General features: G+C 41.7%; 1 long non-coding RNA gene and 1 other non-coding gene across 12 annotated transcripts in view; one reads left to right on the top strand and one right to left on the bottom strand.

Moving 5' to 3' along the window:
- Positions 1-23,864, bottom strand: part of LOC146761657 (uncharacterized) — a 112,252-nt gene that overhangs the window by 74,937 nt on the left and 13,451 nt on the right. The window lies entirely within an intron of this gene.
- TRNAF-GAA (transfer RNA phenylalanine (anticodon GAA)) lies at positions 16,428-16,500 on the top strand. The gene has a single exon. It is a non-coding gene; the product is annotated as a tRNA-Phe (tRNA).

Here is a 23,864-nt window from a genome sequence, read left to right on the forward strand (position 1 = left end):
AGCAGAAATAGAGGTGTATGTGCGCCCATGCCTGTAAATCTAATTTAAGAAGGCAGAAATCCCAGTTCCCTAAGCACCTCCAGGTCCACTCCATAAATCTCTGCTAGGAATTTTATCTCCACAGAGCACAACTTTAAAAATTATGCACATGTTGAGAGACTCTCTGAAAAAAGTGGGGCAACCCAGTGTTATTTTAAAATGTCTTCTCCGTACCTTACTGACATGCTATCGTATTTTCTGCAGCTCTCACATCATGCTCAGGCAATTTATTAAGTACTGTGTGGGGAATACTGAAATGAACAGCTAACCACCCTGAATATTGATGTCCAAGGGAATAGCAAGCTTCCAAATAATTTTTGTTTTTGAAGTGGCAGACTTTATCAGAGTGCACTGTGACAGAAGCAGGAACTAAATTCATACCCTGCATCTTCTTTTAGGATAAACATATTTTGCAAGATTACTGTTAACACCTTTAATAAGAAAAAATGGGTGGAAAATGGATTCATTTATTTTATTTCCCTTCAGATCTGTAGCATTTGCAGGAAAGGAGATCCACAGCAAATTTTGCATTAGGTTTTCTGTTTATTTATCCGTGGTGCAGATTCAGTACCTAAAGGGAGCCTATAAACAGGAGGTGAGTCAACTCTTTTAAAGGGTAGGTAACAGCAGGACAAGCAAAAATGGTTTTAATTTGAAGGAGGGAAGATTTAGGTTGGATATCAGGGGGAAGTTCTTTACTATGAGAGTGGTGAGGTGCTGGAACAGGCTGCCCAGAGAGGTTGTGGATGCCTCATCCCTGGAAGTGTTTAAGACCAGGTTGGATGGGGCTCTGGGCAGCCTGGTCTAGTATTAAATGGGGAGGTTGGTGGCCCTGCCTGCAGTGGGGTGTTGGAGCCTGATGATCCTTGGTGTCCCTTCCAACCTGGGCCATTCTGTGATTACAGAATCACAGAATCACAGAATCACAGAATTACCCTGGTTGGAAGGGACCTCAAGGATCATGTAGTTCCAACCCCCCTGCCTAGCAGGGCCATTCTGTGATTCTATGATTTTGTGATTTAGATAACCTAGAGAAACACACTGAATTTTCCACATGGGCACATTTTCATCTATTCATAGTCTAAGAATTCAAATTTAGACATTATTTTTCTTCTTGTATGCATTATCTGAATTTAGTGGGAAGGCTGCCCCAGGGCTGGGCACTTATCCTAAGTGTTCCCTATGTCTCACCTCTCCTTCAGTTTATCTGGCATACAGTGTTGGAGCTTTAAGAGTTACTATGTTATTAATGTTTATATAAATAAATACATAAATAAATATATCACTTTTCATTTCAATAACAGTAAGCCTTTGTTTAATTTCCTACAGAACTGAACTGAGGAGTGAAAATACACAGCTGATGCTCTGTCTTTAGTAAACTCAGGTACATCTGTGATGCCTGTATAAGAAACTTGCTGCAATATCTCCTTCCTTCACTCACTTCTTTGTTGAGGTTTTATAATTATTATTGATATTAATGCTATTAATGACTCTGGATATGTGTAAGTGGGCACACAGTTACTGCTTTGCAGGCAGTAAGGCAGAGAAGCGAGGAACAAATATAGGTAGAACTGTTATTAGCACATACATAATGTCCCAAGGGCCACATATTCTCATCCTGTAGTCCAGATGTGAATCAAGAAGATATCTCCAATTCAGATTTAAGCCACATGGCTTAGCTCATAGTAGCAGGTTGGCTACACTGTTGTGAACACTGGAATTAGGACCATGAATAAGTAATCTGTGTATCAATTTACTGCAGCTGAAATGTGCAGTTTAAAGTTAGATTTTTCAGTTACTTGCTCTTCATATATTGACTTTCTAGTTAAAAGTGCCCTTAGCTCTATCTGTGTCAAATGAGCTAATGCCAAAGAAGGGTCATTTGGAATTTCTTATAAATGCAAATTATCTTCCATTCCAGCTTCAATAAATATCCTGTCATCTGAATTAGCAGTTGATTGCATTAAACAGGACAGACTTAATTCCACTGCCCCTTAGCTGAACCATGCCTATAAATGAAAAGGACATAACAAGTTGAAAAAAAAGCCCTTGAACTGCCTTATTGTAACTCTGGAAGCTCTTCCTTTCTATACCTCAGATGGAATCTTTCCACCAAGGAAAAATAGATGATAGATGATTGACTGTTTTTTCCAGTTTGTTTTGCAGTATCCCCTCCAGACAAAGAGGAGTGGTTCAGAAACAGAACACAAGTGTTCCTCATAGAATCATATACATTTTTAAGTTGGAAGGAACCTCTAAAGGTCATTTAGTCCAAATCCCTTGCAATGAACATGAACATCTATATTTTTTTTTTTCTAATCTACATCTACCAGAAAGCCAACCGTACCTTGGGCTGCATTAAAAAAAAAAGTGTGTCCAGCAGGTCAAGGGGGGTGATCCTGCCTCTCTATTCTGCACCAGTGAGGTCACATCTGGAGTACTGCATCCAGAAGTGAAGTCCTCAGTACAGGAGAGACATGGATCTGTTGGAGCGTGTCTAGAGGAGGGCCACAAAAATGTTCCAAGGGATGTAACACCTCTCCTATGAGAACAGGCTGAGAGAGATGGGGCTGTTCAGCCTGGAGAAGAGAAGACTCCTGGGAGACCTTTGAGCTGCCTTCCAGTATCTGAAGGGGGCTTAATAAGAAGGAAGGGGACAGGCTCTTTAGCAGTGTCTGCTGCGTCTGCACAACTAGCATATCTACTTTGAGGTGTCCATAGATTGATAGTACTCTGCATTGAGGATGAATTCATTGTCTACATGAAGCCATTAAACAATGTTGTGTTCATCCTATGCTGATCACCTGCAGCCTTTGTTATCAGCAGAGAGAAGTGGCTCAAGAGGATGACTAATACTGTTCTAGCTGTCCAAGCTGACAAGTATTCTCACTTTCTAGGAGCAAGTCGTTTTGCATCAAAAGCAATTGTACATTGATTGAAGAACTCACGGAACCTCTGTTGTGCAAAATGAAGGATTTAGAATCATGGAATAGATTTGTTAAGTTTTCAGTTATTTGGACAAAAACTTGCATGCGTACACTCAAACTGCATACTAGAACTCATCTACCTATGATGGGATAAGGAACACCCTGAGCTTAATTCCCACCAATAAGATTCTTGTGTAGTCCTTGGGATGGGATCTAGAGCTTAGCACAGACATAATAGCCCTAATGTGGAAAAAAACAAACAAACAAAAAAAAACCCCAAACAATATAATAAATATCAAATAAGAACAACTATAAAAACAAACAAACAAACAAACAAACAAACAGAAAACTACCTAGGAGAGGGCAGAAGATGAATGAGGCAGATGGGGAAATCTAGCACCAAAGGCAATAAGAGTGGCTTAAACTGAAGTCAGTCAAGCTATTCTTCCTTCTTATTTTTATTTATTTATTTATTTATTTTAATTACCAGCATTATGACATAAATCATGAAAGCTTCTCACTCAGTAATGAACTCTTGTTTTCAAGGACTTCATTGCTGTGTGTGCAGCAGTTCTGTATCAGGACTCAACCAACTGTGACAGATAAGAGAAACAGAGCTGCAGAGGTGCAGATGGTCATATCAGACATTTCCATATCCTTGGTTTAATAACCAAGCTATCAAACGGATAATAATAATAGGAAATTGCAGACATTACCGTCTAGTCAAGACCTCTAATCACTTTGGTCTTGGCAAGGATTCATGACATCCAGTTGAAACTTTTCATTCCAGGCAGAGTTTTACCTTCCTCAGTCTTGCTTTGGTTTACATAGTGAAATGGTCTGTCCCTCTCTGAAAGAAATGGAGAAGTATATCTGCAGACTATTGCTTTTCTACCTTCTGGACTCTGTATTTGGACAGTTAGAATTACAGGAACACCCAGATTTATGGAAATCCCATAACTGTGAAACTCACTGCTGCCATCTCAGCAGGCTTCTGGCACCTCCTCAGATGTGCTATTTATTGCCTTTCTTCAGTGCAATGAGAGAACAAGGATGGCCTGTGTCCCTGAAGAGTAACTTAACCAGAGATGCTTGAGTTGGGATTCACCTGATTTCACCTTAGAGAACTCCATATGAGCTAGCTGTATCCTTTATAATTATAGCAGATGAGTTTTTAGGGTGTGATTCTGTGATTCTTCTGACTTACATTAGCCACCTGCTACAGGAGGGGAGAAATTGTGCCTCAGCTTTGTGGCATTTCTCTTCTTCTGCTGGGAGATGAGAGTAACTGAACACATCCTGGGCAAGAGTTGAGCCAAGATTTCATTGCACACAGCTATCTCAGAATTCTGAACATGGCAGGAACTGGTCTAGAATTAGTTAAGAGGACCACACCTAACTTAGCTTGGTAAAGGCCATTCATCCTATGGCTTTTCAAAGACTTAGGAGAGCTAAAAGTTCCTCAAGAGTTCTGATCCAGAGGCCAGCTAATGCACCCATGACATGACTACCAAACTGAGCTGTAGATGCACTCAAAAGCACAGGTATGCAGATCTGAGCATCTTTTACAGGTGCAATATTTTCCCATGCAGCTATAACCAAAATCGTCCTGTGGCCTTCTTATTGCATTGATGCTTTTCTGACTGCATCAGTGAAAGCATTTACCTGCAGAAAAACATAGAATTGTCGACCTGTTCGAGCTGGAAGGGATCCTAAATGGTCATCTAGTCTAAACCCTGTGCAATGAATCTACATAATGCAATGAAATCTACATCTAGATTAGATCATTCAGTTCCTGGTTCAGCCTGGACCTTCAGTGTCTCCAGCAATAGAGCACACACCACCTCTCTGGACAAAAACAAGTTATTCCCTATGATGACTGAGGCTGTTGGCATGCTATAAATCATTCGTTCTCCTTAAAACCTGACCCTACTATGTTCTTGGCCCATAATAAGCTATAGAAACCCTCAAGGTGGGGAGTAGAAGGAATCTTCCCTCCAGTTTCTTGGCCAGCTATATATTTTACAGATTCATCTCTTATTTCTTGTCCTACCCCAATGGGTGTAATTAGGCAACCCCAGAGCTAACAGTGTCTGCTAGACTTGCTGAAGACGCAGAGGGAAACACTTGTCAGTCACCCACCAGGAAGGCTGCCCTTGCTAAATGAAGCAATGTACCATGACCTATATCATATGCACCCACCTACACTGTGTGTGGGCTGCGTCTTCTCCTGTGGGGAAACCCAGCAGATGTGTGTGGGTATTATTCCAATTAGTTTTCACGTTGTCAGTGCGAGTGTAATACAGAGACATGCTGGCATGTCCTGCATGACAGCCTTCTGCCAACAAACGAGACTCTTGCTACCAGGAAAATATCATTTATTTGCAAATCTGTCCAAAGCCTTACATATATTTCTGCTATTCTATGAAAAGAGTCTTTTTTCTTCCTTTCTCTCTCTCTCTCTTTTTTTTTTTTTTTTTTTTTTTTTTTTTTTTTTTAAGAAATATATATCTGCCTCCAAGTGTGTGTATCTATATCCCTCTCTACATACAATACTTGGCTGGCATTTTCCAAACTCAGCAATTTAAGCAACATAAGAGCTGGGTTTTTTTAATCCCTATGTGTCATTAGTTAACAGCCTGTATGCTTCTATCCCAAGGAGAAAAAAGCCTGCAGCTGAAACCCCAGTCCCTTTCTCACAGGCTGAGTCAGCGGGAGATGCTTATTTTAATCATGCTGGAAGGCAAGGGGAGGGAGAGGACTCACTCAGAAGGAACAGGCCACAGAACCACAGGATCACAGAATGGTTGAGGTTGGAAGGGACCTTTGGGTTGATCTGGTCCAGCCAGGGACACCTACAGCAGGGTGCCCAGGACCATGCTGAACCTCTTTTCATAGGAAAGATGCTCCAGGTCCTACTTTAATGTCCATTTTTTGCCTCTCTCCAGTATATCCATATCCCTCTTGTACTGAGGTCCATGAGCACCATAGGCACATTAAGGTCCTGGGCCAAGGCAGGCCTTTTTCTAATACCACCAAGAGAAAGCAGCTGTTAACTGGATATCTAAGCTCTTTTGTTTCTCCCTCTTCCCCAAAGCAAGTAATTGTGCAAACCTACTCGGAGGCAGATATTTTCACAGGGTTTTTGCCTTATGATTCTCTCTCTTCATGCAACTCCATTAACTAAAGCAAATCTGATACTGCTAGTAGTGACAGCCCTTGCTATGGTAAATCATACCCAGAGTTGTGGGAATAATGCTTTGATTTATTTGGCCTGAAATCCCAAAGTTGTTCAGGGTTTGTGAGTTTCATATTTAGGCTTCACCATCCTGGGAAGACAACAGCTTTTATTGATCACATGACCTGTTAAGTCTTTTGGCTTTCAACCTCCTAATGGATGCTACGGGTACCCCCTACTACCCTCCACTTGCATTAGGATGGTGGGAAAATTAAAGGTTTTCTAAATCCTGGAGAGATGTTAAAATAAACAAGTAAAAAAGGGTAGCTGAAAGCAACTGTTTTGCTTATTTACAGGCAGTACTCTGTGTTAAAGGGAAGATTTGTTACTTAAGTCTAGAAGAACAGAGTGAAATGCAGCAGCACACAAAGCTTCTGTGATAGAGATGAGCAGATGGGGAAAGACTCAGAAAGTAGACTGCTTGCTTTCAAAACTTTTCAACAGCAATATCTCTTACCCCTCCCTACATCTGGATGTTGCTGCATGATAAATGGTAATGCCTCCAGAATAAGTTCAAAGCCTAATAAACACGCAGGTTTGCAGCCATTCTGATTTTGGGAAATGGCCATTCTTCTCTCTGTCCTGTCCTGTTAGTTAACCCCAATAACCTTTATTAGGGTTATAACTGGGTTTGCCCTTTTATTTAAGACAAAACACTCTGCTAACTGAAAATTGTTTCTGGGTTTTGCTAACCCTCAGCTCAAGCATTTATTTATCTATTTATTTTATTTCATTTTTATTTAGGAAAGGAATGGAGATCTGAATCCTCTTGATGAACAAAAAATAAAAAACCCTTTGCCACCGGGTCTAGGGCATATCAACAGAGACATCTCTCATTCCAAACCATAAATATCAAAATAGGTCTAGGATAAGCCAGGGGACAGTGTTGAAGGGCAGAGGTTATTCCTACATTCAATTATATATATTTGTCTCAATCATTTTCAACAACACTGAAACTCTGACAACTCCCCTTCATGCTGTCCTTGTGTAGAACGCAGAACTAGAATCATAGAATATCCTGAGTTGAAAGGAATCCTCAAGGATCACTGAATCCTACTCTTGAATATTTTTTTTTGGCACAGGGAAAAGTCAGGAGGGCTGACCCATTCTCTGTAAATCTGACAGAGACTTTCAACATCCCCCATAGGACTGAAGATCATAGAATCATGGAATCATAGAACGGCTTAGGTTTGAAGGGACCTTAAAGCCCATCCAGCTCCTTTGTAACTAAACCTTGTATTAATGATTAAAAGACTAAATCACAGAATCCTAGACTGGCTTGAGTTGAAAGGAGACCTTAAAGATCATCTAGTTCCAAACTCTTTCCTGCGGACAGGGTTGCCCCCTCCAGAACAGTCTGCACAGGGTCCCATCCATCCTGGCCTTGAACACCTCCAGATATCCAGCATGCACAGCTTCTCTGGGCAGCCTGTACCTGTGCCTCACCACTCTCTGAGTAAAGAATTTCTTCCTAATGTCTAAATTCAGTTTCCCCTCATTCATTTTAAAACCATTTCCCTTTGTTCTATCACTGTCAGATTTCAAAAAGTCAGTCCCCCTCCTGCTTATAAGCTTACAAGTGCCCTTCAAGTGCTGGAAGGCTGCAGTGAAGTCTCCCTGGAGCCTTCTCTTCTCCAAGCTAAACAAGCCCAGCTTCCTCAATCAAGATCACAGACTTCCCAGAGCTATGGGGAAACAAATGGGACTTTTCTGTTTTCAAGTATCTAAAAGAGTAGAACTGGAATAAAATACCATCTGAATGTCAGAGGAGCAGAAGCTGGCAGGTGGCTTTGCCTTTCTCCATGGGGTCTCCTGACTCACAGGAATTGCCTTGGGGGCTTTCACTACCACCTCCTCAGCGGAGGATGGCAGGTGGGCAAGATAGAACCCCAGCCGCGCAGGGAGAGAGATGCTTTCTGCCATGACTCATCCTTGTGCTGCCTTCAGAGGGAAGAGGCAGCAGTTTTCGTGAGTGGGAGTCGCTTTCTATTTTCTGTTTACAGGTTTTTCTCACTGTCTTTTCCCACCTGGGGGGACTGCAATTTTGAAAAACAAAGTGCAATCATTTTGTGTCTGGAACAGCTGGTTTTTGTTGGTTTTTTTTGTGTGTGTGTGTTTGTTTGTTTGTTTGTTTGTTTATCTGAAGATTGAAATATTGATGTTTTCTGTGGAAAATAGTAAATGCAGAAGTGAAGGAAGGAAGAAAAAATACTTCAGGCAAGGATGGGATATGCACAGGATGCTCTTTTCTTACATCCTAGCCCTCCAGCTTGTCCAGTGCTTGTTGGCACTGAAGGACAGTAATATATCAACTGGAGGAGAACAGGAGAAGGAAAAGTCAAGGATCTTTTGCTTCTAGATCTTCAGTAGACATCACAGTCAATGTCAAAATGTCACTGCTATACAAGATCTACTTAAGACAAGAGTCCCTTTAGTCCCATTTCTCCTCCTGCCTGTTTAAAATGCAACAAACCTGTCAATCATCCCATCAAATTCTGTTGCCACTCCAGCCCATTTCACGCTGGTTACATTAGACATGGTAAATCAATTGCATGGCTTGGGGCTGGGTTATTAGCACCATTATCTTGTTTACCGCCTGTGGGTGTCCCTACTTTTACGATGATGCCCTTCTAACACCATAGTAAAAGAGAAGGTCAATTATCTCCAGGTTTCACATGGGAAAATGGCTATTGAGAGACAGATTTGCCAGGGATCTTCTCTTTCCAGATTTATGTTGTTTGTAGAGCTTGATCCTATTCACATTGTTCAGGAGACACTCATTACACATATCCACAAAATAACGAGGCCATCTCTGATGCACAACATTTCAGATCAAAGCCTTCTTTGCCATAAAATAAAATAAAATAAAATAAAATAAAATAAAATAAAATAAAATAAAATAAAATAAAAGTTCACTTTTTAGAAATCTATTAAAGGAATCTCCTGGACAAGGGTGGAGGATACCCTAAACTGGTATGGGATAGCTCCTAGCATGTTGAAGCTTGATCAATTTCCAGGAAACTCATAGAGCTTCTCTTTATGGATGAACACAGATATCCAAGAGACAGGAGTCCTACCAATGACAGCTAAACTTAGAAAGCTCATGAGGTAGTTTTGGCCCTAAACCAATGGTTTCACCATCTCTGGCACCACAAAAAAGCCCTATACAGAAAGCCAGTGTCCAAAGCTTGATTCAAAGAATAGATGTTCAGTAGCAGTGAACCATCTTCAAGTGGACAAACTGATGTTCTCCAGGATATGCACAGCCTGGTGAGCAAAGCATGACTCTTGATGCTGGATGTCCCATTCTCAGACAGACTGGAAGCTTGAACATCCATCCTCTCTCTCTCTTACTGTCAAATGCAATGGCCAATTTACTACATATACATGATATATCATTTAATTGTTGCAAGGCATAGTCCCTTTCTATCTTCTACATCCATTAACATTTTAGTTCTACTTTTTTTTTGGGGGGGTCTTATCATTGTGATGCCCTATTTTTGCATGGACATGGAATTGAAGCTGGAGCATGTGTCCAAACTTAGGACTGACTAAAACTCTGGATCTCACTGTCCAAACACAATCAGACACTAATAGGAAGATGGAACTTCACAAAGGCTGAAGGAGATAAATGAACTGACGAACCTAATGGAGTGAACAGAAGAGGCTCCAGACTTTTCCCTGATGTTAGCCTTGGAGTTTTGCAGGACCTTGCTATAAACTTCAGCAAACTCTATGGCAGCTCTGCTTTTCTTCTTGGCTAAGAACAGCCAAACATATCCAGAAGATGTCATACCTTGGCTATGTCCATTGCCTGCATTACTAAATCCATCTTCACTTTACACGCAGCACGCTTTTTGTCAGTGTTTGAGTGAAGTGTTCTATTCATGTGCCCACTGAAACAGCACCTGCACAAGGGCTGCTCATGAAGTTGGAGCTGATTTTCTGAGATGTAGAATTATCACAACACCGTGTTCTTTTCAGTTTTGGAAACTATGATTAAAAGTTAAGTTGCTAGACAATATCATTTAGAATCTCGAATTGTTCCTTTTTATTTTTGTTCTAAATCTTTTACATCTAAGCACAGATATACCCTCAAATCATCTTCAACTGTCTTTCTATTTAAAACAATTACAGAAAATTATGTATGACTAGGTGTGTACCGTGGAACATAACTCTTCTGTTTATTTAAGAGCGAGCAATGAGCCATATATGCTATGCAATTATATGGAAGATAGCAAGATTACCATGTTTTGGAACAAAAAAACGTGTCAGCATTTGGATCGAAGGGGGATTGTTGGAGGTAATTTATGTAGTTTGGAGTGATTTAAGTCTAGTTAAACAATTGCACATCACGGTACAATATATGACATAATGGGCAAAGAGAACTGAAATGTTTTCCACTCTGTTTTCTATGCCAGCTTCCCAGCTGGTGTTCTGCCAGGGAAATCTGTGGGGCTCTGCCACTTGGGGAGAAGTTTCTCCTACAAAGCATTATTTTGCTGTCTCTGTTCTTTTGCATCATACTGTGGTTGGTCACTCAACCCATGGCATGTCCTCCAAGGATATGAATGGACTCTGCACAGTCATTAGAAGTGGCAGTCTTTACTGACCAACCCTGCTCAGCTGCTTGAAATATCTGGCCAGCAATCTTTTGATTTTCATTTGTGCATTGTCCAAGGTTTTTCCTTTGGGGAGAAAATCAGTCCAGACTGCATTTAATAGGTTAAATGTAATGGAGGGATATTTAGGAAGTGACACTGATTTTTAGGGACTTCAGTGCCTTTCAGCTGCTGAATTACCTATCCAAGGTGTTTTAAAGGATGGGAAATACCATCCATTTATTGCTTAAACTAGAAAGCAATGAATGAAAACACTGCTCTGAGATGTGAGCACTTCCTAGCTGTGAATGCTTGAAAACTGCCAAAAGCCTACAAGAGTGGAGAGAAACTTCCTTTATTGTTGAGGAAACTGAGGCACACGAAAAGCAATGATGATCTTTTAATTCATGTTTTCAATACTGAACTGCTGTTCAGCACCTGTAGGGAAAAAAAATGCAGCAAATACCAAACTAGCTCCTGAAAACATATTGGCTTAGTTCAACCATCTGTAACATTACACATTTCCATTACAATAGAAGGAGATTCCCTAGCTGAATTCTGCATCCAGAAAAGGTGAGGAGCTTTGACTTTGAAAAAGCTAAAAGTGCCGTATTCTCAGAATGCAGATTCAGTTTATTAAGAGAAAGGGGATTATGCCTTGCAGCTCCAAGATGGTTAACTGAGATGGGGAAATAATGCTGCAATCACCTCACTGTGAGTGACTAATGTTGTGATTGTAGCCGAAGACTATCACTGGCTGGTATCATTCTTCCTGAAATAGGAGCTGGAGAGCAAGACAATGAGGTTTAGGCATTTAATGCAAAGTGGACAGAAGTAGGACTTGATACTTCTGGTTCCCTTCCAACTTGTGATATATTACAGGATTCTGAATTATCTACCTTGATACTCTCAGCTCTGTGGAGAAAGACCTGGGTGTCCTGGTAGAAAAGAGTTTGGCCATCCAGTGTGCCCCTGTGGCCAAGGAGGCCAATGGTATCCTTGAGTACATTAGGAAAAGCATGGCCGGCAGGTGGAAGGATTTGAACTTCCCCCTCAACTCTGCCCCAGTAAGGCCACATCTGGAGTACTGTGTTCAGTTCAGGGCTCCTCAGTTCAAGAAAGACAGGAAATTGATGGAGAGAGTCCGGTGGAGGACTGCAAATACAATGAGGGCCCTAAAGCATTTCCCTTATGAAGAAAGGCTGAAAGACTTGTGGCTGTTTTGCTTGGAGAAGAAGCTGAGGGGAACATCTTATCAATGCTTACAAGTATTTAAAGCTGGGAGTCAAATTGATGGAGCCAGGTTCTTTTCAGTAGGGCTCTATGACAGACAAGGGCAATGGGCAGCAACTGGAACTTAGGAAATTCTGTACATACAGAAGGAAAGACTTCCTTAATTTGAAGATAACCAAGCCCTGGAAGAGATGGCCCATAGAGGTTGTAAAATCTCCTTCTCTAGAGATATTCAAAACCTACCTGGACTCTTTCCTATGATCTACTGCAACCTACAGCAGGGAAACTGCTTTAGCTGTGAGGTTGGACTGGATGATCTCCAGAGGTTCCTTCCAACCCCTAAGGTTCTGTGAATCTGTGATATAGCCTCTTCCTTTACCCTAGCAAGTCTAGATTAGTCTAGCAAGCTAAATTAGTAGCTGAACTTACCCTTGTATCACTCTTGGCATGATACATAGTCATTCCTCCACTTCTCACTGGGGCTTAGCCCTTTATTACCCAGCTCATAGGGTGCTCCAAATATCATTCCTTAGATCCACAGTCTTTCCAAACACATCTTTACAACAGATGAATCCCTTTTTAGATTTCTTGAATTCGACTCATGGGATATGAGAAGGAAAGACATTGGAAATCACCTGAGCTCTGAGGATAATTACTGGTGCCCATACAGCTCTTGCAGGCAGTGCTCAGAGCTTCAAGCAGCACCAGCTGTAAAGTCATCAAGAGTCATCATTACCAGCAGAGCCCAGATCCCTGCTAGGATTAATGACTCAAGCCAGCTTAACTGCCAGTTTCTCCCCTTTGCCCTAGATGTTAATTCCTTACTCAGCCATGAAACTGAAGTTTTGTTGAGTTGCTACATTACCTGTGAGGATGGTATTTGATTTCAGTGTGGCACTGAAAGTGGGTCCAAATCCCCACCATAACTTAGCTTGCACCTTCTTCCCAAGAACAGAACTAAAGTTTTGATCTATCTCAACATTTACTTACTTACTTATTTATTTTTGCCAGCACTTGCAAGCATCTTTGCATCAGTAAGAAAAAAGGAAGACTCTTAAAAATGACTTTTTGACGATAGAAAATATGAAATAAGGAGCAGCTGACTGAGACAGCTTAACACACATGATTCACTGATGGCAAAGCAAAGCTGAGATCCGAGAAAGATCAAGACTTGGATCTAACTGCTATAACATGCTCCCATGAAATGATGGCAGCAGGGGTGCTTTGGCAAGGATGATTGCCATGAGGAAATAGGTGTAGCTGTTGGGAAGACAACACAATCAGGGAATAAAATAGTCCCCTGAGGCCAGCATAGGCTTTGCAGCTTGTTCCTTCCCACTTAAATGATTACTTATGATGTAAAGTGGCTGCAGGGAGTTGTGGTGTGGGAACTTCTGTCAGGAAATACTTTGGAGACATTAGTGCTTGTTTTGCAGAGCCAAAGTCTGTCTCCAGATATTGCTGAGCTGCAACAATGAATGGAGCTTGCAACACAGCCTCTCTCACTGCTTGTTGGCAAAGGAGAAAAGCTACAGAAACCGACAGAGTCCTGATCTCTCCAACAGAACTTCATTCTCTTCTTTGCTGGGTTTGATTTTTTGGGGCTTTTTTTTTAACATGAGTATTTCTGACAATTTCCTCACCAGACAGACTCTGAGCATTGAGAAAGTCAAAAACGCTTCAGGAGCATCCGGGATTGCTGAGAATGGATCTGAGCAGGAAGCGGAATTAATTTCCCAGGGCGGTCTCATGTGTGTAGCTCAGATGCTGGGGAAAAAGGAACAGAGTGACGGATAGATGGTCGTAAAGCTGCAAAAAAAGAGAGACTTACATCAGAGCTACTGATTTCCATCTCTACGTCACCTAGCAACGCTCCAATTAAGGATTTGACTTCCGAGAAATTGATTCTCTGGGAATTTTCCCATTAGGTGGCACCACTGTCTTGAGAAGTTTCTTCTGCTCTGACTCTTTCATTCTAGATAGACCTAAATAATAGAATCAAGGAATAATTTGGGTTGGAAAGGACCATTAAAGGTCAGCTAGTCCAACACTCCTGAAATGAACAGGGATATCTACAGCTAGATCAAGTAGCTGAGAGTCCAGACCCAATGCACAGACTCAAAGGATTCAGGAATAGTGAGATCAGCATGAGTGCTAGGCAGGGATTTATATAGATCCAGAATTGATCTGGGCTGTGAGTTCTAATAAAATGTGAAGACAAGCTTTTGCTGGGAACCAGTCCATCTTGCAATGAGCATAACACAACTTCTGGGGAACCCCATAAGAGTATGTTATGACTTCATTAAATCTGTGTATTAACTTCTGAGCTTATACCCAGTCCCCAAGCCACACACTGTGCATCAGGACAGAGACGTATGTGGTGAATGCCCCAGCCCTGGAGATATTCAAGGTCAGGCTGGACAGGGCTCTGAGCAATCTGATCTAGCTGAAAATGCCCCTGTTCATTGCAGAGGAGTTGAACTAGATGACCTTTAAGAGTCCATTCCAACTCAAACAATTCTATGATTTTATGATTCTGTTTTTAAGGAAAATCCATTTTGTGAACTCACCACCAGTGTTTCCTACTTCTATTAGAGTTCTTTCTAGTGATTGGTGGGAGAGAGTTCTGCCTTTCTGGCCTTTGAGAAGTCAGGTGAAATAAATCCTACACCAGGAACATTTTTCATACCTCTACGGCTTGCAGAAAAAGTCCTGCCAGGCTAAGGAAAAACCCTGCTTCTCTTGTGGTCCTTGTTACCTCTCAGACTGATATATCCATTTTGCCTTCTAGGAATTTGACAGTGGGGTTCATGGCTATTGGTAATGCTAAGTGGCTTACAGCTCTTAAGAACAAAGTACTCAAGGTCTCCTTCAACAGAATCCTAGGTACCATTGTTTCAGAATAGACCTAGTCTTTAGAGAATAAATAGACCTGGAGCAGATGCATGCGCTAAACATTAGTATCCCTTCAAGAGCAAAGTAAACAACTGTGACAGACTCCACAATAGTCATCTAAGAAATCATCTGGCTATGCAGATCTTTTTCTTTCTGCTGTCAGTATCCAAATGAGTAACAACATTCTAGAAAGAGTTTTCTATTCCTGCAGGCTGTTCCAAACTGTATTTGTAGGATCCTTAGTCATTGTGCTGAAGAAACTGCTCTCACAAGCATCTTCTGTAGATAAATATACACAGACCTGCTCTGAACCTATGGCCTTGTTTTTATGGAAGTTTTGTTCTCATTTATTAAAAAAAATAATGATCAATTATATTTTCTTTTCAGGAGGGTTGCTCTTACTAAAAAGATTTTGTCTGATCCTCTTTCAGGAATAATTGGATGGACTTGATGGGAACAATCCCCAACTACTTTCTTTTGGATCCTGAGGTCCCAGTGGATGTGAGCCAATAAGATAGTCAATGAGGAGTGTTCATTTCCACTTCAGGACTGACACCAAATCACTGTGCTATGACTTCAAGTCCCTGAGCAATATGCCAGGTTTGCTGTCTCTACCAGACACAAAATATAACAGGAGTTATTTGTAGTATCTTTTTGCTGACCCCACTGTGGAATCGGGGTTTTCGTACAGCTGGGCTAATCCTTTCACATCAATCTGTCAGATGGGGAATGGAAGCCAGGCATATTCATACAGTGATATGAGAGAAGTTTACCCAGCACAACAACTTACTGTACTAATAGAGAAACTCCTAAGCTAAGAGAAGCTCCTAAGCTAAGGTGAGGTTCATGCAACAGAATGAAGAGATACCACCCAGAGGGACCTGAACAGACTTGAGAAGTAGGCTGAATTAGGTTCAAGGCCAAGTGTAAGGGTTTATACTTGGACTGGGGCAATCTCAGATATGTGGGCAAACTGGGAGAAGAACTTGTTTAGAGCAGCTCTGTGGAGAAAGAATTTGGGGACCTTCTTCCAAAGCCATTCTGTGATTGTGTTGCTTCATCACAGCTGCCATCTGATATGAACTGCCTTGTCAGTAGCTTCATGGACATAGAGATCTATCTCCATCTCTATTTCCTTGAAATGATTTGTAAGTGATTGTTTCCTTCCCTAACCTGCAGGTAAATGTACTTTTTTTTTTTTTTTTTAGCCCTTAAGGAAGAGAATCTTTGTTTCCCTGCTTGTCCACTATACATCACCCAGAAGCATGCTGTTATTAAAGTCTCTCGCACAGAGCCTCTGTATTTAGAGAGGTGATTTACAGTGACAAAGAGCCTGCATTGATGCAGTTGGCAAAACCATTGCTTTTGAGCCATCTATGCCCTGAAATGACTTCTCTGACTCACAAGCTAATGTATGTAAAGAAAGCTTGTCTGAATAGGTCTGAAAAATAATTATACCACATCAGGTTTTGCAAATAATCATGCTAGGGCAGGGCTGAAGTAGCTCAGCTGGGAGAGCGTTAGACTGAAGATCTAAAGGTCCCTGGTTCAATCCCGGGCTTCAGCAGTGTTTTGCAGTAGTTTTGGTCATTCCAGTTCTGGGCTCACCAGCACAAGAAAGACACAGCATGGAGAAACCAGCCAGGAAGATGTTGAAGGGACTGGAGCATCTATCACAAAAGGAGAGGTTGAGAAACATGGTACTGATTGCTCAGATAGATACGACAGAATTCATCCTTGGAGGAATTCAAAAGCCATTTGGCCAAAGTCCTGGGCAACTGGCTCTAAGCAGCCCCACTCAAGCTGAGTGTTTAGACCTGATGACCTCAAGAGACCTTCCAACCTCAACTATTCCGTGATTCTGTGGGTAGAGAGACAGACACAAGTTTACAGATGCAGAAGGAAATGTAATCCTCATATATTCCCATTAGCAGTGGCTAGCTGGCCAATCAGCACAAACATATGGGCTGACTAACCAGCCAACAACAGCTGTGATTGATATTGGAATATTAGTAAACTGGATATAGTAGAAGTTAATACATACATATACTTACAGAACCACTTATTTGTTTCTACAACTTCTTTTTTTTTTCTTCTCTTCTTCTTCTTTTCTTATTATTCTCCTTCATCTTATTTGATTTTAATTTATTTTATACAAGCTCATAGCTTTGTGTAGAGAGACTGCTTCAAAATTATCTCATCACCAGCTCTGAAATCCTAGTCTGTCATCTGTTGCAAGAGCTGCAAGAGCTGCAGTGCTACGTCAAGTGCAGAGCCCCCAAATAAACTTCCGTTCTCATTTAAGATACCATCTGTGTCCCATTTCTGCAGTACTTGGCAGAGCCTGCTTCCCTTCTATGGTATGTTTGTTCCTCTCAGAGCTAGCTGCAGCCTTCTTTGGAGGTGGGAAAGTCAGCTGGAATGAATGCCACCTCCATGCTAATGGAGATCACATTGCTCAGCATCTTATCAGGTAGCAGGGCATCATTAGTGTTCAACCTTGGCTGGGTGGTCCTCAATAACAGTTCCACGGAAGGCATAAAGCTAATATTTGGTCATATTTGGCTGCAGGAAGAAGAAGTAGCTTAATTGTCTAATTGGCTGTTAATGAGGGGAAATGCGGTGAAATGAGGAAGTGCTAAGTCGAGGCATTATGGACTGGCTCAAACAAATCATGAAGCATCCAACTGCTCTGAGTCCTTTGCCTGGTAACTGGTGGAGTTCATAGCCTTGTTCTTCTTCAATGCAATTAAATTAAGCTTTGTTACGTAACTCTGACAGCTACAACCTACTGCAAAGGAAAAACAGCATTAACTTTTATTCTCCATCAAAACAACTGAAAATTCTGTGCAAATCACATCACTGTGCCTCAGTTTTCCTAGTTGCAGCGCCATAACATGCCTAGATGTTGTGAAGAGTTAAATTGCAGGTGAATGTACTCTGTTCTCAATGTGTTTTTTGTGTTATCCCAGCACGTGTCCCCACGGATGATACTGTATTACTCACACACCTCTTGAGTCCTCATTTTTTCTAATTCTTTTTTATTTGCAAGAGCTGCAAACAGTCAGCTATCCAGGAAAACACAGCCTTCATAACGTTGGCATCAGCGTCATTGAACTGTGCTCAGGAGATTGTTTCTTATGAATTCCTATGACTTTCAAGTGAATTTACTTCAAGCTTTAAGATAAACGAGATAGAAGGGAAAAAAAAAAGAACAAAACTGAGACCACTCATCTAAGAAGAAGATGAGGTAAATAATAAAGAAACAGCGTAGGAATGTGGATGATAAACTGAAGATGATGTAAGAGAGTAGGAAGGCTTGGGTCATCAACCATCTTAAGTGGCTGAGAAGGACTTTGGAAAGAGAAGACCTATCATACAAATGGAGAAGATAAAAGGTTGGTTTTGCTTGTAATGGATAAGAATATGACAGACCCAGTGTATCTGAGATAAATACCAACGATGGATAACATATGGTTAAGATAAAAGGCAACATAAGAGGAATAGAGATAAAGTGATTAAGGACTTTTTGGTTGTAAACTCTAAGTTTCCCATCCGTTAGAATAAAGCAGCTTTCAGCCAGCTGTTTACTGCCCTTTCTGAGTTTCTTGGTTAATATGAAAAACCTTGCTCAGGAGATAACCAGTGCTAAGCATCTCATGTCATCAACCTTTCTCTCTCACTGTCAGAGCTGAAGGATCAAGGGACCAACAACAAGCACAGAGGACATGGATCTTGGCCATATTATTTTTGTTATTAATAAGAAGAATACTGGCATCAACCTATGACCATGGCAGTGATATGGCATGCTGATGTGGGTTACATAAATGGAACTCCATCCTTATAGAATAGGTATAATTCTGGTAAAAAACAGATGTCAGGAGGGAGTTAGATTTCATGATATCTGGAATAGGGAAAGAAAGACCTCACCCTGTCTTCCAGCTAGGCATTTTTTGGAGGGCAAAATTGCTCATTCCCTAAGGAACAAACTCTTTTTGCAGTCTTGCTTTTCAGTCATTCCAGCACTTCAACAGATAATAAAACATTAACAGAGACAACTTTGACTCTGCATCTTGGCTGCAGAGCCAATTTCAGCTGGGTCAGCAGAACAACAGGATGGTGGTGTAGAGTAAAGCTGTAATCCATCAAACACCTTTGTCAGCAGAGGGTGATTTGAGTAAAGCTCTGATAGAGAAAGCTGTGGAACTTCTTTTCCTTTGCTTATTCCAGTTCCTAAAACTAAGAGTGCAGGAATTTCTTCAGCTGCCAGTTTCCTTGGCATTACCGTATTTAAAAACTCATACAGATATGTCCAAAAAGACTGAGATAACAACTGAAGAACTTTTTCTTCACTACTGACATTTCTATCTTTAGCTAGCAAGTTCTATTACTGTTCACAGGTAATTCTAGTGACCTTGATCACTTTGGCAAGAGAAGAGGCCATCACACAATGCACGGATGGCACAGCATCTGAAGTACCCTCAAACCAGTCTCTAGAACCTGGACTGATTTAAGGTCCTCTTTCTTCCCCACCTACATTCACACTGTGATCCATGTTCACATGAGTCCCAGTTACATGAGGCCATCTCATAAAAAAACAGGGAAGAGAAGGAGGGACACCTTCAACCTCATTTTCCAGCTTTCTTCACATTGTACACCAAGCTCTCCTTTTCCACTCTCTTCCCAACACTTTTTATCCCTGTCCCTCACACCCATAAAATGTACTAGCAAGGGTAGCTGTCAGAGGGGGTGGACATGGGAGGGAAGTCATGGTCTCCTGGAGTGACAACAGAAACCCTCCAGCAAGGAATAGGAAGAACTAGTAACACATTTCCAGAGCACAGACCTGCTTGCTGTCTGTGCCTCCCACCTGCTCAGCTCCAGGCTGAATACACCCACCTGCAGGAGGGAACCAGCCTGAGCAGCAGCAAGGGAAAAGTTCACCTGGAGGGGAAAGCAAGCACTCTCCAGTGAAGATGGAAAGAAAAGAGTATCCTGCAAAATACTGTGTTTATAAAGGACGCTTTCTAGAATAAACCTGATCTGAGGGTATGAAATACAGGACAAAGGAGAAGCATGGGGAGGTCAGATTGGTGTTTTAGCATCCTCACAGTTGGCATGGAAGGAAATGGATTACTCAGAAAGTTTAGCTCTGCTGTTAATTTATAATATTTTCCTTGGAAAAAATCTCTCCTTCCCCAATTTGTGAGCATTGCTTGAGTTGTCGACAGTGTGTGAAATCATTTTGTAACTATTTAACTCAACAGTCACTAGGCCTGAAGTGGGATAAACTCCCCAGCACTGCTGGAGGATTAACGCTGCATATGGCTATGGGATTGCTACCAAGTGTTGAGATATTTGTAGTGCTAGCCTCATTTTTCTGTCAACTCCTGACTCACTTTCTTCTCTTGTTTATATTTGGTCTCCAGTGTGTTTAATCCACCTGGGGAATCATAGAATCATTAAGGCTGGACCTAGTCCAAGTGTCCACTTACCACCAATACTCTACACTAAACCATATCCCTAAGTACCACATCTACACATTTCTTGAACACCTCTAGGGATAGTAACTCAACTGCTTCTCTGAGCTGCCTGTTTCAGTGCCTGACCACTCTTTTGAAGAAAAAGTTTTTCATAATATCCAACGGAACCTTGCCTGGTGAAACCTCAGGCCATTTCATCTCATCCTATTGCCGTTGCCTGGGAGATCAACACTCACTTCACTACATCCTCCTTTAGCGTAGTTGTAGAGAGCGATAAGGTCTCCCCTGAGCCTCCTCTTCTTCAGACTGAACAATCCCATTTCCCTCAGCTGCTAATAAGACTTGTGCTCTAGATCCTTGACAAACATATAGGTGAACCCCATCCATGGTAGATGTGGACAGTCCCCCCCAGCACTTGTAGCTGTGGCTTTCATACGTCACACCAGGGGTACTTATATTTGATTCCCAGGTGTTTCACTTGTATTCATTATCAGTACATGCACAAACCGGTTAACTGTGTTTCCAGAAGTAAGGTTTCATAGAATCATAGATTCGTTTGAGTTGGAAGAGACCCTTAAAAGCCATCTAGTCCAGCTCCTCTGCAGTGAACAGGGACATCTACAGCTAGATCAGGTTGCTCAGAGTCCCATTCAGTTTGACCTTGAGTATCTCCAAAGATGGGGCATCCACCACATATTTGAGTAACCAGTTTCAGCACCTCACCACCAGTTTTTCTTATATCCAGTCTTAATTTCCTTTAATGAAGAGTTTGTGATGTGGAGTCCTGCTCAGCCTTTGGAAAGGTCCTAGCTTTCAGCTCCAGACTCCAGCAGTTCTTCTGATCTGTGCCAGTGTGTTTTTCAGAATAAAATTACGGGACTGACAGAAAAAAAAAAAAAGTTTCTACATTCTGTTAAGGTCAGAGAGGCCTTGGGGATGTCAGCCATCATCAACTGGATAAGTTAAACAAGAGCAAATGTGAAGTTTTGCACCTAGGATAGGACAGACCTGGATGTACGTACAGACTGGGTGATGAGAGGCTGAAGAGCAGTCCTGCAGAAAGATATCTGGGGGTTCTGGATGATCTGTATCTGTGAGGGTTATTCCAAAGCCCTATAGAGTTCAGATTCTGGATGATCCTGTGTGGAGCCAGGAGTTGGACTCAATGATCTTCGTGTGTTCCTTCCAACACTCTTCTCAGCTAGCCCAGACTGAACAGACTGGCAGGAATAAAACTCCCTCATCTTGTTGTGTAACCATGTGCTTTCCATAGATTTGGCTGTATAGTTACATCTATGTCAGATTTACAAACCAAAGGCTCAGATGCATGAGCTTAGCTGCAGAAAACTGCCTATGAACTGCAGTCTGATAGAAGTTCACAATTTCTCAGAATCATAGAATAGCTTAGGTTGGAAGGGTCCTTAGAGATTATCTAGTTCTAACCCTCTTGTCATGGGCAAGGCTACCACTCACTAGATCAGGCTACCAAGGGACTTTGTGGTGCCCAAAAATATGATTGGTTTAAGATTATGTGCAGACATCTCATGTTTACTCCAGGAGCATCAGGCAGCTGAAAGATGTCAATCTATTTAGCTAATAAAGCCAGCTCCAAACTCTGAGAGATATCTTTCTCCGGGGAATCACTTAAATAACAGTGTCTACTGACTTCCCAAGAGAACTTATGAAAAAGAAAAAAAAAAAAGAGGTGTTAACATAGAAGATTTAGTTAAAAGATTAATGATACAGGTGATAACCTAGGACCTTAATGACTGAAATTCTTAGGGCTTAACAAAAATGCATTTCCAGTGGCTTTGCAGCCCCTGAAGTCCTGTATTTATTTGCATCCCTCCCTCCCTCCCTCCCTCCCTCTCTTCCTTCCTTCCTTCCTTCCTTCCTTCCTTCCTTCCTTCCTTCCTTCCTTCCTTCCTTCCTTCCTTCCTTCCTTCCTTCCTTCCTTCCTTCCTTCCTTCCTTCCTTCCTTCCTTCCTTCCTAATGGCTATAGCACTAGTGATCTTGTAAAAGCTTTTGCAAAATTTCAGGTTGGGACTGTAGCTGCAAAGCTAGCATCCCTGAAGCGATAGGCAATCCAGCACTTCTGTGGCCACCCATCAGGATCTGGAATAGGGTGGCTTCATAATCAGCAGGCAACCGTACTGCCTCTCACTCAGTCCGAGTTAAGAAAAGCTGCCGCCGTTTTCTATGCTAATTTTATGGTTTTTCAAAAGCCCATTTCATGTCTTCTCCTCCTCCTCCATATACTTCTAACTCTCTCTCTCTTTTGCTCCTACTGTGGAGGTGCCAAAGCCTCCTCCGTCAATTTGTGAGAACTTCTGCTTGAAAACTAGAGCAGAGAATCACCCACGTAACCAGGCTGGCAGGAAAATATTGGAGGCAGAGACTCTGACTCAAAATGACTCGAGGAGTTTCCCCGTGTCAGGGTGAAAGGAATGAGAACCTGAGCCTGGAGTCAACAACACCAAAATCCCAGGGGGATGAAAACTCTGTCCATTATTTTCCAGCTATGAATAGTGAATTTGTTCATCAGGGAGATATTCTTGCATTTGCTTCTACCATATGTTATTTTCTTATTTTATCTGTTTTCTGCCTGCCTAGGAATTGTGGCATTATTTTTTTTCTCTCTTTTTTTTTTTTTTTCTTTTCTTTTTTTTTTTTTTTTCCCTTGACAAAACTCAGTAGGACAAACTTTCTTTTAGACATTTCCAACTGCTTATTAGGAGGGATTATGGGATGTAACTGAATTTCTGCAGATGGAAGCAGAAAAAAAGAGGTTTACAACCCTCGTGTCATATCACAGAATCATGGAATGGCTCAGGTTGGAAGGGACCTTAAGGATCATGAATCTCCAACCTACCCCCCACCCCCGCCACTGGCAGGGCCACCAACCTCCCCATTTAATACTAGACCAGGCTGCCCAGAACCCCATCCAACCTGGCCTTGAACACCGCTGGGGATGGCGCATCCACAGCCCCTCTGGGCAGCCTGTTCCAGCACCTCACTACACTCATAGTAAAGAACTTACCACTGATATCCAACCTAAACCCTCTTTCAAATTAAAACCATTTTCCCTTGATCTGCTGTTATCTATCCTTTCACAGAGTTGACTCCCCTCCTGTTTATAGGGTCCTTTTAGGTACTGAAAGGCTGCAATGAGGTCACCCTGCAGCTTTCTTTCCTCCAGGCTGAACAAGCCCAGCTCTCTCAGCCTGTCATAATACATGTACCTTACAAAGCTGATCTAAGTGTAGTTTAATGGAATCATAGAACCATAAGATGGCTTGCATTGGAAGGGATCTCAAAGATCATCCAGTTCCAACCCCTCTGATTCAGGCAGGACTGCCAACCACTAGATCAAGTTTAAAATCATTTCCCCTTGTCCTATCATTTTCCCCTCGGCCTAGCAAAGCTTAAAGCCCTAAAAGCTATTGA

This window comes from Coturnix japonica, chromosome 2 (assembly GCF_054131305.1).
Source record: "Coturnix japonica strain WE chromosome 2, WE-NBRP24, whole genome shotgun sequence".
NCBI classification, from domain to species: domain Eukaryota; kingdom Metazoa; phylum Chordata; class Aves; order Galliformes; family Phasianidae; genus Coturnix; species Coturnix japonica.